The sequence below is a fragment of the Dasypus novemcinctus genome, chromosome 11 (assembly GCF_030445035.2).
Source record: "Dasypus novemcinctus isolate mDasNov1 chromosome 11, mDasNov1.1.hap2, whole genome shotgun sequence".
Classification (NCBI taxonomy): domain Eukaryota; kingdom Metazoa; phylum Chordata; class Mammalia; order Cingulata; family Dasypodidae; genus Dasypus; species Dasypus novemcinctus.
The window spans coordinates 13,851,204-13,865,733 of NC_080683.1; the positions used below are offsets into that span (position 1 = coordinate 13,851,204).

The 14,530-nt window shown below is 58.9% G+C and overlaps 2 long non-coding RNA genes across 3 annotated transcripts; one reads left to right on the forward strand and one right to left on the reverse strand.

Annotated features, from left to right (window-relative positions):
- The first annotated feature begins 1,784 nt into the window (after window positions 1-1,784).
- On the forward strand, window positions 1,785-10,059 carry LOC131280493 (uncharacterized). 2 transcript variants are annotated; one of them, XR_009188105.2, is made up of 5 exons: window positions 1,785-1,999; window positions 2,417-2,518; window positions 9,348-9,450; window positions 9,642-9,803; window positions 9,884-10,059. It is a non-coding gene; the product is annotated as an uncharacterized lncRNA (long non-coding RNA). The 2 variants fall into 2 exon arrangements; XR_011650051.1 differs by having other exon boundaries at window positions 9,355-9,450.
- Window positions 7,647-10,844, reverse strand: LOC111765237 (uncharacterized). The gene is made up of 3 exons (XR_002797634.3): window positions 10,792-10,844; window positions 9,558-9,818; window positions 7,647-7,888 (listed from the first exon to the last, which is right to left on the reverse strand). It is a non-coding gene; the product is annotated as an uncharacterized lncRNA (long non-coding RNA).
- Between the last annotated feature and the right edge of the window lie 3,686 nt (window positions 10,845-14,530).

Genomic DNA, 14,530 nt, shown 5'->3' on the forward strand with positions numbered 1-14,530 from the left:
CGGCAGATGCGGCCCTGAGCCCCGTGCCTTCTCCACTCCACTGCTGTGGTTGAGAGGAAGCGCAGCTGCACTTGGAGGGAAAAAAATGAGGCGATCATACCCCAAAAAACACAGCCAACTTGCGGGTGAGCTCAAGAAAGAGGTACAGAGGGAAAACTGACGGTATCTTTTCAGGCAGTCACTAAACTACCCCCTCACACAGACACACACCTGTCCTGACGGATTATTTGAGCCACTAAATCCCTTCCTTTTGCTCACGCTGCTTGGAGTGGTTTTCCATCACTCGCTGTCTGAGCAGTGCCTTCCAGCACGCTCCGTCCTCTTGAACACCTCCCCGCTCCTCAGCACTTGCCGGCGAGAGAGCAGCAGCGTGCCCAGCCGGCTTGGGGAATCGGGAAGGGCGGAGCTCTCCGTGGTGCAGACGCACCTTCCACCCGGAGCCCCCTGAGGGCCCTCCCTCACAGAGATTCGGGCCGGGAAGACCCTCAAACCATCCCCGGACCCCAGGAGGGATGACAGGGACTCTGCCCAATCAAAGAACTGTCCGCTGTCTTCAAGGAAGACTGACTCCACCTCCAGCCTTGGAAATCCATCCCTGGACCCCCAGCTCAGAGATACGCCAGGGCCTCCCAGCTGCAAGGCAAGCCTGTTTCCCTCGTTCTGGCCCAGCAGAAGCGGAGTAATAGCTGACCCCGCCTCTCCTTCAGTCTTCTTGCAGAGGCCCAACCCAACCTTCCCTCTGCTATTCCTTTACCCTTGTTTGTGTAGGATCGTGCTTGCTGTGTGCACAATGTACTGGCTCAGAGCTCGGCCTCTAGAGAGACTGCCCAGGATCCAATCTTAGCTCTGTTGCTTGCTAGCTGTGTGACTTTGGGCCAGCTGCTTAACTTCTCTGTGCTTCAGTGTCCTCATCTTCAACATGAGAATATGAAGTAAAGTAATTGGCACCATGCCTGGCACAGAGTAAGTATTCAATCAATATTGACTACTGTTACGATATGACTATGCTGTGTGTGTGTGTCCAGCTCCCCATTTGACTTGGAGCTCCCTGAGGGCAGGAGATGAAGCTCAAAGGGCGCTTAACTGAATGAATAAAGAGTGAGGGTGCTTGGCTGAATACTCAGAGAATCAGGGTGCTGCATTCGCTCCTTGGAGCCCTCAGGAGCCCCGCAGAGGCAGCCGTTGATTCTGCCCCCATGCTGCCCCCGAAGGGGGTGCTTCTCAGGCAGGAGGGCCCTCACGGCCAGAGGCACGGCAGAAGCAGGCCGCGCCAGCCTCACGGCTCGGTCACAACACAGGAGGTGGGCAGGGCAAGGGTCACCTTATCCCCTTTCACAGGTGGGTAAACTGAGTTTCAGGACATTTAGGTGACTTCCCCAAGACCCAGCTGAGGCCAGAGCCCAGAGCCGGGGTTGGATGCTGTGACTGTCACATGCCAGCAACCAGACCCCCCTCATCGACACCTCCTGGCTGGGGGGGGGGGGGAGTCTCGGCCGTGCAGCCCCTCCCCCACCCCACCCCCAGCCCCGTCCATTCCCGCCCTCTGGGCTCCCCTCCCGCTCCATCACCTCCCACTGGGCTGTGTCTTCCCTGCCTCCTGATAGACAGCGGGGTGGGAGGTGATGGAGCGGGAGGGGAGCCCAGAGACCAGGAGGGAGTGCAAGTCCAGAGCACACAATGTCCCATTGTGTGCCCCTGCCCCCCACCCGCTCCCCACCACGCCCAGCGCGGAGCATCCTGTTTGCCTGCCTCCAGGACCTGGCTGCGGCTCAGGTGCCGCTCCAGCTTGGCCCACGCACAGGCACTGCCAAACCCTCTGCCCGCGAGCCCCAGGCTTGGCGGCGGCGCCCCTCCCTGGGGACTCCCCCAGCCTTTGTCCTACCCCCACCCCCCTTCTATCCCTGCGCAGACACCCCTCCTGGCTCACAGCCCAGTACCTGGCACACAGTAGGCTCTCCGGAAATGGTTCCTGACAACAGTAAATGGTTCCTCGGTGACGGTAAGGACCTCCAGGGACACGGGGCTCTTTAAAGGGCTGTTCCCAGCTTGCGAGGGGGGAGGTGGCGCTGTGAAGGGCGTGGGCTGGGGGCTGAGTGTCAGCTAGCCTCCTTTCCTGCCCCCGTCCCTGAGTCCAGGATTCTGGGGGAGCGGGGGGGAGGGCAGCGTGAGAAGACAGAGCCTGCCCGTCTCTGGGGACAGAAGACCTATATTAGGCACTCTCTTGGTCCAGCTGGGATGCCATTCTCGTACTCTCGCCGAAGTCAGAGGTCAAGGGTCAGGGCTCCCAGCCAAGAGGACAGATGGAGAGGCCTGGCTCTTCAGGCCAGGTTCAGGGGTCAAGCAGCCGGGTATAGGTGGGAGGGGCAAGTGGCCCGGGAAGGTGTTAACCATCAGTTCATCCACATATCCCCTCCAGACCCTGAGACTGTGGCACAAGGAGAGGAGGAGAGAAGAGAGGAGGAAAGCAGGGGGAGCAATAAAGGAGAAAGAAGGGGACATCACAGAGAAAAGCCAAGAGGTAGGCAAGAAATAGGAGAGGGGGGACCCATTCCTCCAGAGGAGCAGGCTCCAGAAGGCAAGATGAGGTTCCCCCAGCTCAAAGAAGAATCAGACATAAACTGCAAAGGCTGCAAGGGAGGCAGGAGAGCAACCAGTCTCACCCACTCATTTTATCTATGAGGAGTCCAAGGCCCAGAGAGGGGTTCTATCTTGCCCAAGGACACACAGCAAATCAGGATTCACCTCAAACCAGAGTCAGGGAATGGTGGCTCCAGGCCACAGGACATCTCTTGGCTTTCTGCTAAACAGGGCAAGAGGGGCTTCAGAGGGACCCACCCTGCTTGGCTTCCAGGGATGTGGGAGCAGGAAGATCAGCCACCAAGGCCCGCCAGCCTGTGGCCAGACATCTGAGATAGGAGGAGGCACCTTCAGGCCCATCATCCACCATGCACAGTTCTGTCTACCTAGCGTCACTGGAGCCAAGGTGTGATGAGCTTTCTATTATATCCATCCATTTCACCCACCACTTATTCCACATGCCCAGTATCGTAGCAGCTGCTGAGATTGAGGGTGGCGGGGAAGCCACGGTGCTCTGTCCACATCCTTTGGAAGATAAAGCGGACATTCGTTCAGAGCTTGCCACAGGCCAGCAGCTTTCTCCGTAGTATCCCATCGGAGCCTCACCAGGAAGTTATTTTTATTCCCACTTGTCAGATGATAAAACCGAGATTCAAAGAGGCAAAGAGGGGGTAGCGCCCGTAGATGAGGGAGCAGAGCAGGAAGCCGAGCAACTGTGCCTCCTGGCTCCAGGGTCCTTGCTCTTAACCGCCAGGTGGCAGTGCCCCCAGGAGGGCCTTCGAGAGCCGGATCCTGCTGAGACCCCCTCCCCGCAACTCGGGGGTCCTTCCCAGCCACGTTCAGTCAGTCCCTCCTCTGGGGTGCACCCCAAAGCTTTTCTGAAGACCTCACTGGAGGCCCGTATTATCTGCCTTGGCTTAGAATTAATTTGTTGGCCAATCGTCTGTCTCCCTGGCAAGTCTGAGGGCAGAGGCCTCTCATCGTCTCTGACCCCTGAGTGCCTAGCGAGTGCCTGGTCCACGGCAGATGCTCGGTGACTGCTTATTGCACAAATATGGCTGGGTATTAAGACATCTCCATATGCACAGAAAGTAAGGGCCAGTGGAGGCTCAAGCCCCCAAGAGTAGGGAGAGAGTCTCATCCAGCTCCATATCCCTGGTCTAGAACACTCCTGGCACATAGTAGTTGCTCATTAAAAGCCTGCTGAAATGAGTGGTCTACATGAAAGATGGTCCAGAGAGGCAGCTTCCACGGGCCCTGAGGGACAGGGTCAGGGGGCTCAAGGCTCCTCCCCAAGTGGGGCCAGACCTCAGGGCTCCTGTCCAAGAACTCTGAGACCCAGCCAGACCATCTTGAGTGCTTGCAGAGAACTGGGGTTCAAGGAGCCTCTTGGAGGAGCCTAGGCTAGTCCTGGGGGCCCTACAAGGAGCTGGGGACCAGGGGAGACTGGCTCCCAGTCAGGAGGAGCAGGCGGGTTGGGCTAGGGCGCATTCGCCAACCCCTTCCGTTTGCAGGCGCCTGCCACCTTGAGAGCCGGTCGTAGACCTGTCTGTAGCCCACCGGGAAGGGAAGACAGAAAGCTGTGCCTTCAGCCCCCCAGTTCAGAAGAGGCGCCACAGAGATAAGAATGGTGGGAGAGAGGCGAGGAGAGAGACACGCGGAGGCATCTGGGGAGAAGGGCAGGTGGCTGGGGAAGGAAGTCTGCGCCACCAGCCCTGCCTCTGGCACCAGCCCCACTGGGCGGGGGGGCCCAGGGATTCATTGATTAATCCTCAAATGATACACTCTCCCTGATTTATCCTCCGCCTCTCAGCGCCCTCCCAAGATCCCATTGTCTCAGGACAGTGCTGGGCCGGGGACCTCCACCTCTGGCCTCCAGGCTCCCATCCACTTCCGGCGGGAATGGAGGCTCCCCGCAGCTCCGCTCTGCCACCCTCGGCGGGCGCTCCCCCCGCCCAGGGGTCAAGCTGCCAGGCCGCCGGGCAATGCCAGGCACGACGCGGGCAGCACCTAGCCAGCCCGAGAAGTCGGTGAGCCGGTGACAGGCTAGAGCTGCTGGTGTGAGGGGCCCACTGGTGCCACTGCTCCGCCAAGTCTGAGGGGGGAGGCAGCTGACGGCTGGGGGCGTGGCCGCTAAGCAAGTGGGTGTCAGGGTGCTGGGCGAGGGGGCGAGGCAGGTCGGAGTCCAGATCTTAGCTGACCTGAGTGGGCGGGCTAAAGGGAATTCGTTAAAAGGTCTCTTTCTTCTTCAATAATCTCTTTCCCCCTTCCTAGGACCCGGGCGGGAGGGAGGGGGACGCGGGGGCAGGGCAGTCCTCCACTAGTGACACTTAATTCCCGGTCTGGACTGGGCCGGCGCTTGAAAGCAGCTAAATTAGCAAAACAGAAGTCAACTGTCGATTGCTTCATTGGAGGATTAAGTGTGATAAATGGGGGGTTTGTTCGCTCCCCAGTCCAGATGTTGTGTCTAAGTGAGGGGTTTTTTCAGGCTTTTTTTTTACGTTCTTGGCCCACCGCCCGTATATATTTTGGATACTGCTGGGAGTATATAATATCATTGGAAAATGATGCGGTCTGCTAACCTTTTAAATAACATTTCCTCCCTCCTCTATTTTCTAATAGTTTGTTTTTCTTTCCATGTTTGCCTTTTATTGGGGGAAATTTTTTTTGGAAATTAATGAGGCTTAAGTTTGGAGACCGAAATTAAAAAAAAAAAAAAAGGGGGAGTGTGAGAGGTGGAGGGGTGTGGAGGGAGGCTGGGACGGGGGGGGAGGGCTGCTCTTTGTGTCTTTTCAAGCATTCCTGGTTGGGTTGGATTTTTTCCTCCGCGGAGGCTGCCCGGGGCCCGGCGGCGGGGCTGCGCGGTGGCGCGCGCGGGCAGGGAGCCCAGGACCGGCCGCAGCGCCCGGCGCCCACTCGCCGCGCGCCCCCGGGCCTCCGGGAAGGACCTGCCGGTCCCCCCGCAGCCGGGCCCGCAGTGAGAGGGGGTGGGGTGGGGGCGCCTCCTTCCTGAGTGAAACCTACGGAATCCGGCAGGAATTCAGGCCTCCCAGATTTAAGAAAACAAACAAAGGAAAGATTGTCAGAGAGGGGCCTCCGAGAGCCGCCGGGCCGCCCGCACTGCCCTCCGCGCTCACCCCCGGGGCGCCCAGGCCTCCCGGCGGGGGCGCAACCCGAGGCGTGGGGGGGAGGGGTCCCCCGGTGGTCGCCGGTGGGCTTCCCTGCCCTGGGCCTCTGCTAACCCGCCATCTCCCTGCCTGTGGGGCTGAGAAGGCCCCAGCGCGCAAAAGAAAGGAAGGTGTCGGCGAGGTGGCTGCTTGGGAGAAAGCGCCCCCCTCACCCGGGAGAAAGGCCCCCCCACCCCGCAGGCATCATCCAGGACCTTCTTCTGCCCCTAGGCAAGGCCCGCAGAGTCCAGGGCGAGTTCCGGTCGCCCAGCTCAGGTTTGGGGGAGAAATTTAGACCGCTTGGGTTCCTCTGGGAGCGGGGGGCTCCTCCTCCGCGCAGCCATCCAGGCTCTCCACGGCCAGGACTAGGTTACCGCGAGAGCAGAGAGACTCTGTAGAATTTACTTTAAGAAAAAAAATATATATATGAGAGTGCGGGAGAAGGGGTGCCGTAAACAAAAGGGGGGAGACACCCATGACACCATTAGAGACCCGGCGATAGATTCTGGGTCTTTTGAGCACCTAGCGCCTCCCGGGTTCACCCCAGCCAGGTCTGCGTTTCCTTGCCGTTGCCTTTCTGTCTCCTGATTCTGTCTGGCCTGCCTCTATTTCTCAGCCTTTCCATCTGTGTCTCTAGCTCCGCTTCTCTTCCGTCTCCATTGAAATCGGAATAGACACCCCCCCCCCCCCCCCCCCCCCCGTTTCTGGCTCTCAATCTGTGTGGCTCTCTGCCTCATTTTGGAGAAGTGTCTCTTTCAGCCTCTCTCCGCGTGTCTCCCTCTCTCTGGGAGTTTCCTCTGTCTCTGCCTGTCTCTTTCGTGTCTCTGCCTCTCCCCTCCCCGTCCCCTCGGCCTCCCCAGCCCACCCCCGGCTCCAGGTAGCCCCGCAGGCGGGCCCCGAGCCAAGGCCGCCCCCGGGAGGGCCTGGCCCGCGCTGACGGAGCCTCGCGCCCGCGGCCCAATTAGCGCGCGGCGCGAGGGCCGCGGCATCTGGAATTGCGCTGCGCTCGCGGCCGAGGCCGATTGTTTAGTCTGCGCGGCGGGGCGGGCGGCCCGCGCGGTGGCCCCACATCTGGAGCCGCGGCCAGACGGCCCTGCTGGCGGCTGGCCGGGGTGCGTGTGCATTTTTAACTCCGGGATTTGCTGACAAGTTAAGAAGTCAGAAAGTCAGCGGCGGCGGGAACTGGCGAGGCGCGCAAGGAAGGGAGGGGCGGGCCGAGGCCGGGGCGCACACGCCGCGGCGGAGACACGCTCCGGGGGCGAGCACAGCCCGGCGGCACTTTGGCCCAGCGTGCCTTTCCACCAACCCGTCCCCACCCGCAGCTGCCGAGCGCCGCGGTCGCGTGTTGACTTTTCTTTGAGGATTACTTCCCCACCCCCACCCCCAGCCCCGCCTTTATCCTCTCCTGCTTCTTCCTCCTCATTAAATAAGTGGCTGAATTACCCCGAAATCCTTGACTCTCCCCAGCGGACCTGAGGACCTGGGAGGCCAGCCTCTCAGGGCTCCACCCTCTGGAGGAAGCACGCAGTAGCCCAGAGAGGGCGGGTGACTTAGGCAAGGTTGCCCAGCAGTTAGTTTCAGGGGTAGGATCAGACGCCAACTCTCTTGACCCCTCGTAGAGCTCTTGGCACAGTTCTGGGTCCCTCTTGGGACCAGGCCAGGCTCATGAGCATTCTCACATTGTCAGAGTTCCTTTCCATCCTTAAAAACGTGCTTTTGCACTTCCACTCTTTCATTTAACAAAATATTTGTTGTACGCTGTGTGCCAGACCTGGGGGATACAGCTGTAAACAAGACAGGCGTGTCCTTACTCTGCAAAGCTTACGTTTTGTGGAAAAGACAGACAGGGAGGAGATAGACTTCATTAAGTGAATACATAAACTACCCGGGGAAGAGGAACAAGATAGCTCGTGTTTATTGAGCATTTATTATGTGTCCAGATACGGTTCTGGGTAATTTCATTTGTACTAGCTGATCCTCGTGATGTCCTCGTCAAGTGGGTTGTACCCTTATTTTGTAGATGGTCAGCCGGAGGCTCAGGGATGTTAAGTGATCTGTCCAAGGTCAAACACAGTCACAGGCGGTGGAGCGGGGGTGTTGGCTCCAAAACCAGGGCTCTTGCCAGGACAGCAGGCTGCAAGGGCCTGAAGGAGAATAGTTGTCCAGAATTGGGTAACTGGCATCCAGGTGATAACCAATTTCCTCTCTGCAGCAAGACCAGTATTTGCCAGGCCTCTGCTGCATAATAATTATTAGTAGCATTTGTATGCAACTTTCTTTTCTGTAAGCCACTTTCCCTCCGTCTGCTCTAACCGGCACCACAATTTAGAAGGGTCGGCCTCGTTATGGCCTCCATTTCCACATCTGGAAACTGAGGCCGGCCTGTGCGCTGAAGGTCTCGGTGCCAGTAAGTAGCAAAGCAGAGTTTTAACTCAAGTTTCAAGTTCCCTGGCTGGGCACTCTTTCTTAGTAACGGAGGTTTCCTTTTCTTTCCAGATTTGGTCTGGTTTTTCTTGGTCTGTTTTCCATGGAAACAGACCTCAGCGCCCACCTTCATCCCGGTCCCGTCTGAGCTTCCCTCCAGGAGCAAAGAGGGCGGGGCCGCGGGGTGGGTGCGGGGTGTGGCCTGGGGTGGGGGGGCCTGCCTGGGGTGGGGGGGCCTGGCAGCCCTGGCTGACCCACACGACCGCAAAGGCTCGCGGGAGCGGGGGAAGGGGCCTTGGGTTTTACCCTCTTCCTAAGCCGTGGCCCGGCAGATCTCCTCCCTTCTCTGGACCTCGGTGTCCTCCCCTTGGAGACGGAAGATTTGGGCTAGCGCAGATCTACTTTCCTTGGGTCACAGACTCCTTTGAAAATTAGCAGGAAGCCCCGGACCACCAACCTAGAGCAGCTCGTGTGTGCACAGCTCCTCACATGCTTAATTCTGCATCTGTTTCCAAGGGATTCAGGCACTCCTAAAGCTTGTCCACGAGCGTCCCAGTGATCCCAAGACTCCCACATTGATCTCTGGATGAACTGGTTTCTACATTCACAAGCGATGGGGCAAAACCCACGCCTGGCCTCGAGGACCGGAACCACAGAGCGTCCTTGCTAGGGGGGGACATCTGGAATTCTTTCCACGAGGACCCATCAGCCCAAAGCCCCTTCGGCCTTTTCTTTCTTTCCTGGCCTTTGAGGTTGTTCCAGGGTGAGAAGGGGCAGGAGGCGCCCCAGGAGGGCCTGAGAACACACCTGTGTGTTCTGACCAGGATGTGTGTGAATGAAGCGCTGCCAGCCACTCCTCCCTTGGGCAATGCCGGATGGGACCTGCCCCCACCCCCTCATCACAGCCACCTCCTAACTATCTGAACACCCCTAAAGACCAGACTCCGGGAGAAGCTGAGAGGAGGGAAAGTCAGGAGTTCACAGAAGATTCAGGCGCCGAGTGGTCATATGTCTTGCTCAGGATCACACGATGAGTTAAAAGCTATGCAGCGAAGAGAGCCCAGAGTTTCCCTGCTCTCAGCCCAAGCCTCCTCCCCCCACCCCAGATGGCGCCCTCGTCTGTTTGCTCATTGTTTTTGCTTCTTGTTTGCTCGTTGTCTCTTGTTTTTTCTTTGGGAGGCACCAGGAACTGAACCCGGGACCTCCCGCCTGGGAGGCAGGCGCTCAACTGCATGCGTCACATCTGCTGCTCACCGCCCACCCCCAAGCCTCCTTTTGATCTGTAAGTAATTATAGTGAGCAAAACTTTGTGCTGGAAGCTGTGGGAACTAGAAAGGTGAAGACTTCCCAGAGGGTGCTCTCAGTGCCCCCCCATACCCCTCGGCCCACCTCTCAGGTGCTCGGCAGCTCTCAGGAGCCCCGGCGGGAAAGCGATTGTTTACCCCAAGGAGTCGTTCTGCCTCTGCCCTGCAGGGTTTCCTCCCGAGGAGCTTTAGTCAGCCCCGCTGGCAAGCGCCAGGGACTTGGCGCCTCGGGGACATCCTCAGCTAAGGAAAGGCAGGAGTCGTGGGCGAATATCCTGGCTGCCCGGCCGCTCCGTGGGACACTCCTGCGGCACGTCTCAACAGTTCCTCGGTGAGCCCCGATTGCCTGCAACGTAACTTGCTTATTAGCCACTTTTTGAAAAAACTATTGGTTTATTTATCTATTTTTAGGAGCTACAGGGGACCTCGTGCATGGGAAGCAGGTGCTCAACCACCGAACTACCTCCGCGCCCCCCCCTTGTTAACCGCTCTTGATTTGCTCTGCTCCCTTCCCTTCCCGTCTCCCTTCTCCATCCCCTCACTTGGGCTTCCTGGGATCACTTCCCAAATAAACTACCCCTACGCAAGATCTTGTCTCAGAGGCTCTTTTCAAGGGAACCCAACGAGGACACACCCACAAGCGTGCACACACACACACTCTTGTCTCCGGGAAAGGACAGGGCACGGAGGCGCTGCTGCCTGCTCATGACTGGGTGGCCCCCGTGGGAAACGCTGACACGCGCGAATCTCTTAGCCTCTGCCCCTGGCCTGGCTGAGCACTGTCTCCGTCCCCCTCACTTAATCCTCACGGCCAGCCCACGAGGCAGGCACCCCCGCTACGCCCATTTTACAGAGTAAGACACTGAAGCTGAGGCGTGAGCCTGCCTGGCGTCCCTCAGCTGCGTACCAGACCTGCCCGCCAGGGCAGCAGACGTCTTGTAAGGACCACGCCGGGCTCTCCGTGGCCGTGCTGTAGGAAACGGAACTGAGAATAGTGTTCCTGAGCACTGGAGGTTTGGGGAGACTTCCTGGAGGAGGTGGGGCTTGGCCTGGGCTGGAGAGTCAGGATGGAGAGGAGGGAACGTACAGGCAGGGAGCAGAGCACTTTGGAAACCCCGCCGAGGCGCTGGGGCTCCCGGTCGAGGATGTGTGTCTGGGATTTGGGGCCAACTGTGGCCAGGCAGTGGAGGCCTGACTGTCAGCCCAGGGGGCAGCTCCTTCCCGCCCCCAGCCCACGTCTGAGCACCCCTGAGCTGTCTCCGGAAGCAAGGATTGGTCAGAGGGGTCCTGCTCAGGTCTGGGAGGCAGAAGGTTCCTACCTGGACTGGCCCCCCATTTCCTTGGGAGGCACCCCTTGGCCTCAATCATCTCCAGTGTCCAAGCAGTAAATAGAACTGGAAAGCACCCACTTCCATTTAAAGCTCTGCAGGCCGCAGGGAGGAGGGCCCGCAGGCCATCTGGGCCCTTGTTTGGCAATGTTTGTGCTCACAACAAACCTGATAGACAGAGATTTATCACCGTTTTCATTAGCTGGGGTTGGTTTGGTTTGCTGGTTTCTACCACAGGTTCCCCCCCCCTCCCTGAGTTACAGATTTATGGTGGGTGGGAGGGCCAGGGGAGAGGAAAGTAGGGAGGGGGATGAGTGGGAGGGCGGGGGCCCAGGGAGAGGGGAGGCAGGAGGAGGTGAGCAAGGTGTGGGTTGGCGCAAGGGGTGGGAGGGAAATCCAGGCTTAAGGGTGGGGCCAGCCAGGAGCCCTCCGGCTCCAGAGCTGGGGGGTGGGGGGCAGAGGGGGAGGTGTGCACGTGTGTGCGCTGAGGGGCTGAAAGCCACCTGCAGCAACACCACACACACACACACACACACACACACACCTCGTAATCACCACGATCACGAGCAGAGAAGCTGGTGGAATTCTAAGCCATCACCACCACCGGGCCAGAGGCCAGAAGGCGCGGAGCGCTGGCAAGCTCCGGACCCGCTCCGGTCTGCATGCATTTAACAAATGCTTGTGTAGCATTCTTTGTGCAACAGGCACTGTTCTGGGGACTTCGGAGATCTCAGCGCTGCTCACCCTCGAAGCAATCCTACGAGGTGGATCCTCTTCCTACTTCCTGTTGCTGGTTCCTTACCTCCCTCTCGAGCAAGGGGAGCCCCCACCCTTCTCTGTGGGAAGGGGTTCATGCTCCCAGTTGTTGCAGATGAGCTTGTGAAGTTCCCGCGGGGCACCCTCGGAGAACCCCCCTTTCTTAGGTCTTTCGACCCCGCCTGCCTAGGGACGCCTCCGGTCCAGCAGGCTGGCTCTTTGCCGGCACACACCTTGCCCTTTCCTGTCTCGGCGTCTTTTCTCCAGCAAACGCCTCCTGCCCGGCGCCCCTCCCCATACCTGCACTCATCACAATCCTTCTAGCCTTAAGGCCCACCTCGACTTCCTCCAGGAGGCCATCCCTGATCCTGGTCAACGTGGTTCAGCCCTTAGACTCAAGAGCATTTAGAAATGAGCTGAAAAGAAAGGCAGAGAAGGCTGGCTTCCCACGTCGTAAAAGCAGAGCAGCTCTGCTTTCTGCAGCAGGGTTGTGTGTTCGATTTCATCAGCACCCAGGGTCCCATTGCTAACCCAGCGATGGATTCTAACATTCTCATTTTATGGATGAGAAATCAAGATCAGGGACGGTAAGCGACTTGCCCACTATCACACAGTGAATTCACATCCGGGCCAGCATCGACGGATGCTCTTTCCACATGATGTTTCCCCAGTGTGTCTGTCCATCTTCCTAGGACATTGTAAGCTCCCAGAGGGCAGGCCCCAGAATTGAAGGTCTCTGCCTCCACTCAACAAGTGAGGTGGGTAAAGGCTGAGTGTCCGCTAGCAGGCTTTCAGATGCCCGAGTCTGGCAGCTTTCCGGGGAGCCTGTGTCAGCAACGTGCTTCCCTGGTCTTCAGTAGAGACAGGCTGTGGGGCTGCGGCAGGGCTGGGGAGAGGAGAAAGCAGCTGCTTGCCCCTCCAGAGTCCCGTCCAGCTGGAACCCTCCCGGCCAAAAAGAGTGCTGCTTCACAATGTCCAACACACAAGCGCCTTCTCCAGTCCCACCCTCAGCCAACATCGCTTGAAAAGAGAGCTCTTCTGTTGGTCTGTTGCCTGGGAAGCCTTCAGCTATAGTTGCAGGGTGACCAAAAGAACTTCCTCTCCCCAGCCGACAGGAGCATCAGCCCCATCGGGCTACTGCAATGCCTGGAGTCCTTCCACGCAAGCGCCTCCCGTGGGATAGGGCTTGTTTAGAAGATCTAAACTCTTTAGCAGGCAGGAGTGTCGCAGTCACTCTGAGAAAGGCAGGATTCCTCACGGGAAAGAGAGTGGACTCTGTAGCCGCACGGTCTTGGGTTCCAGTTCTGGCACTGTACACCCGGGCAGGCTGGGGCCAGGGCCATGCTCTGAAGCCCCGGGCACGGCCTCTGGCACAGCCTCACCCGATCCCGGGAAGCTCCCTGCCAGCCTCCTCCCGGCCGGCTTCCCCCAGAGGCCTCTGCGGCCACCGACCAACCCCCCAGGTCACACCGAGTCCTCGTCTCTCACTATCAGGCTGGGATCCGATTTTCTTTCCAGTCCAGGGGAAATGACCGAGACTCAGGGGCCCGGGCTGGGCGAGGGGTAAAGCAGGCAAACAAGACATAACCCTAGCCCTCGGGGAGTTTCCACTCACCCCTCCTGCACAGGCAAAGGACTAATGGAGGCCCACCGTCCATATGTCTAAATATTTAAAAGTCGTAAATCAAGTTAACAAGCTGTTAAATAAAATATGTTCTCTTCTTCGGTGCTGACACATCTACCTTCAAAAGATCTGGAAGGCCCGTTCTGCACTGAGAACTCTCAGGCTTCTTGGAGTCCTGCACAAGGCAGTGCAGGAGACCTGTTTCTGTGGCCCCCAGCCCCTGCCCCGGCCTGCCTGCCTTCTCTTCCCCGGAGGCCCCCCTCCCCCTGCACTCAGCCCTGTGCGGTGGCACAGCCCCCCTCTGGAGCCGGGGCCTCAGGGGATGCCTGCACGGCCCTGGACTTGGCCCCTGGGACCTAGAGAGGTCTAGAAGGAAAGGTAGCTCTGGGCGCCCTGCAGATGCCTCATCCCGTGAGGATGGGCCACGGCCAGAGGAGGGCATGGCATCCCTCGCACCTGGTCTCAGGGTGCCAGCACCGACACGAGTCCCTCTGTATTCCTTCTGCTTTCTAGTCCCTCTTGCCCAGTCAGCCCACGGCTGAACTTGCTGGTGATTCTCCTTTCTAAACAGTTCTCTAAGCCCCATCCTGGCCCCTGCAGTCCAGGCAGCCCTTGGCTCTCGCAGAGCACCGTGCCAGCCTCCTAGTGGTCTCCACTTCCGTCTCCCCCCACTCCCTTCTCCGCAGCCAGAGGGATCTCTCGCAGCACAAACTGTTTCATAACAAGGTCCAGCTTAAAACCCTTCAGGGGCTCCCTGCTGCACGCAAGGAAACCCCAACCCCTCAACTCAGTTTAGGGCGCCCTTGGTGCCCCGCTCTTCCCCAACCCCTCCAGCCCGGATCCACACCGCTCCGTGCCTCTAAGGGATTCTCACTGCTTCCTGCAACCCGGGACGCAGGCACCTGAGCGCTGGCTGGCCCCTCTGCCCCATCCGCCCATCTCCTGTTTGGACTAACTCCTCAGCGTTGAAGATCCAGCCCTGTGGTCAAGGCTTGAGCAATCCTCTCTTGTCAGCTCACCCCCACCGCCAGACTGGGCCAGGAGCCCCTGGGGTGTGCGCTCCCAATAGCGTGTCGACCCTGTATTATCATAGTCTCCCCTCTGATCGCTTTCCACCGCCCGCAACCCAAGCCCCCGCCTTCTCTTGCCTGCAGTGGTCTCCTGGCTGCTCTCCCTGCTTCCACTCTCACCCTCCCTCCAAACTCCCTCCATCAGCAGCTAAAGGGTTTCTTCACAAACATACGCTTAATCATAGCACCCCATGCACAAAACGCTGCAATGGGTTCGCATCTCGCTCTAGAAACTCGAGGCCTTGTTGGGACACCCCCTGGCCCCTCCTGACATCTTCCT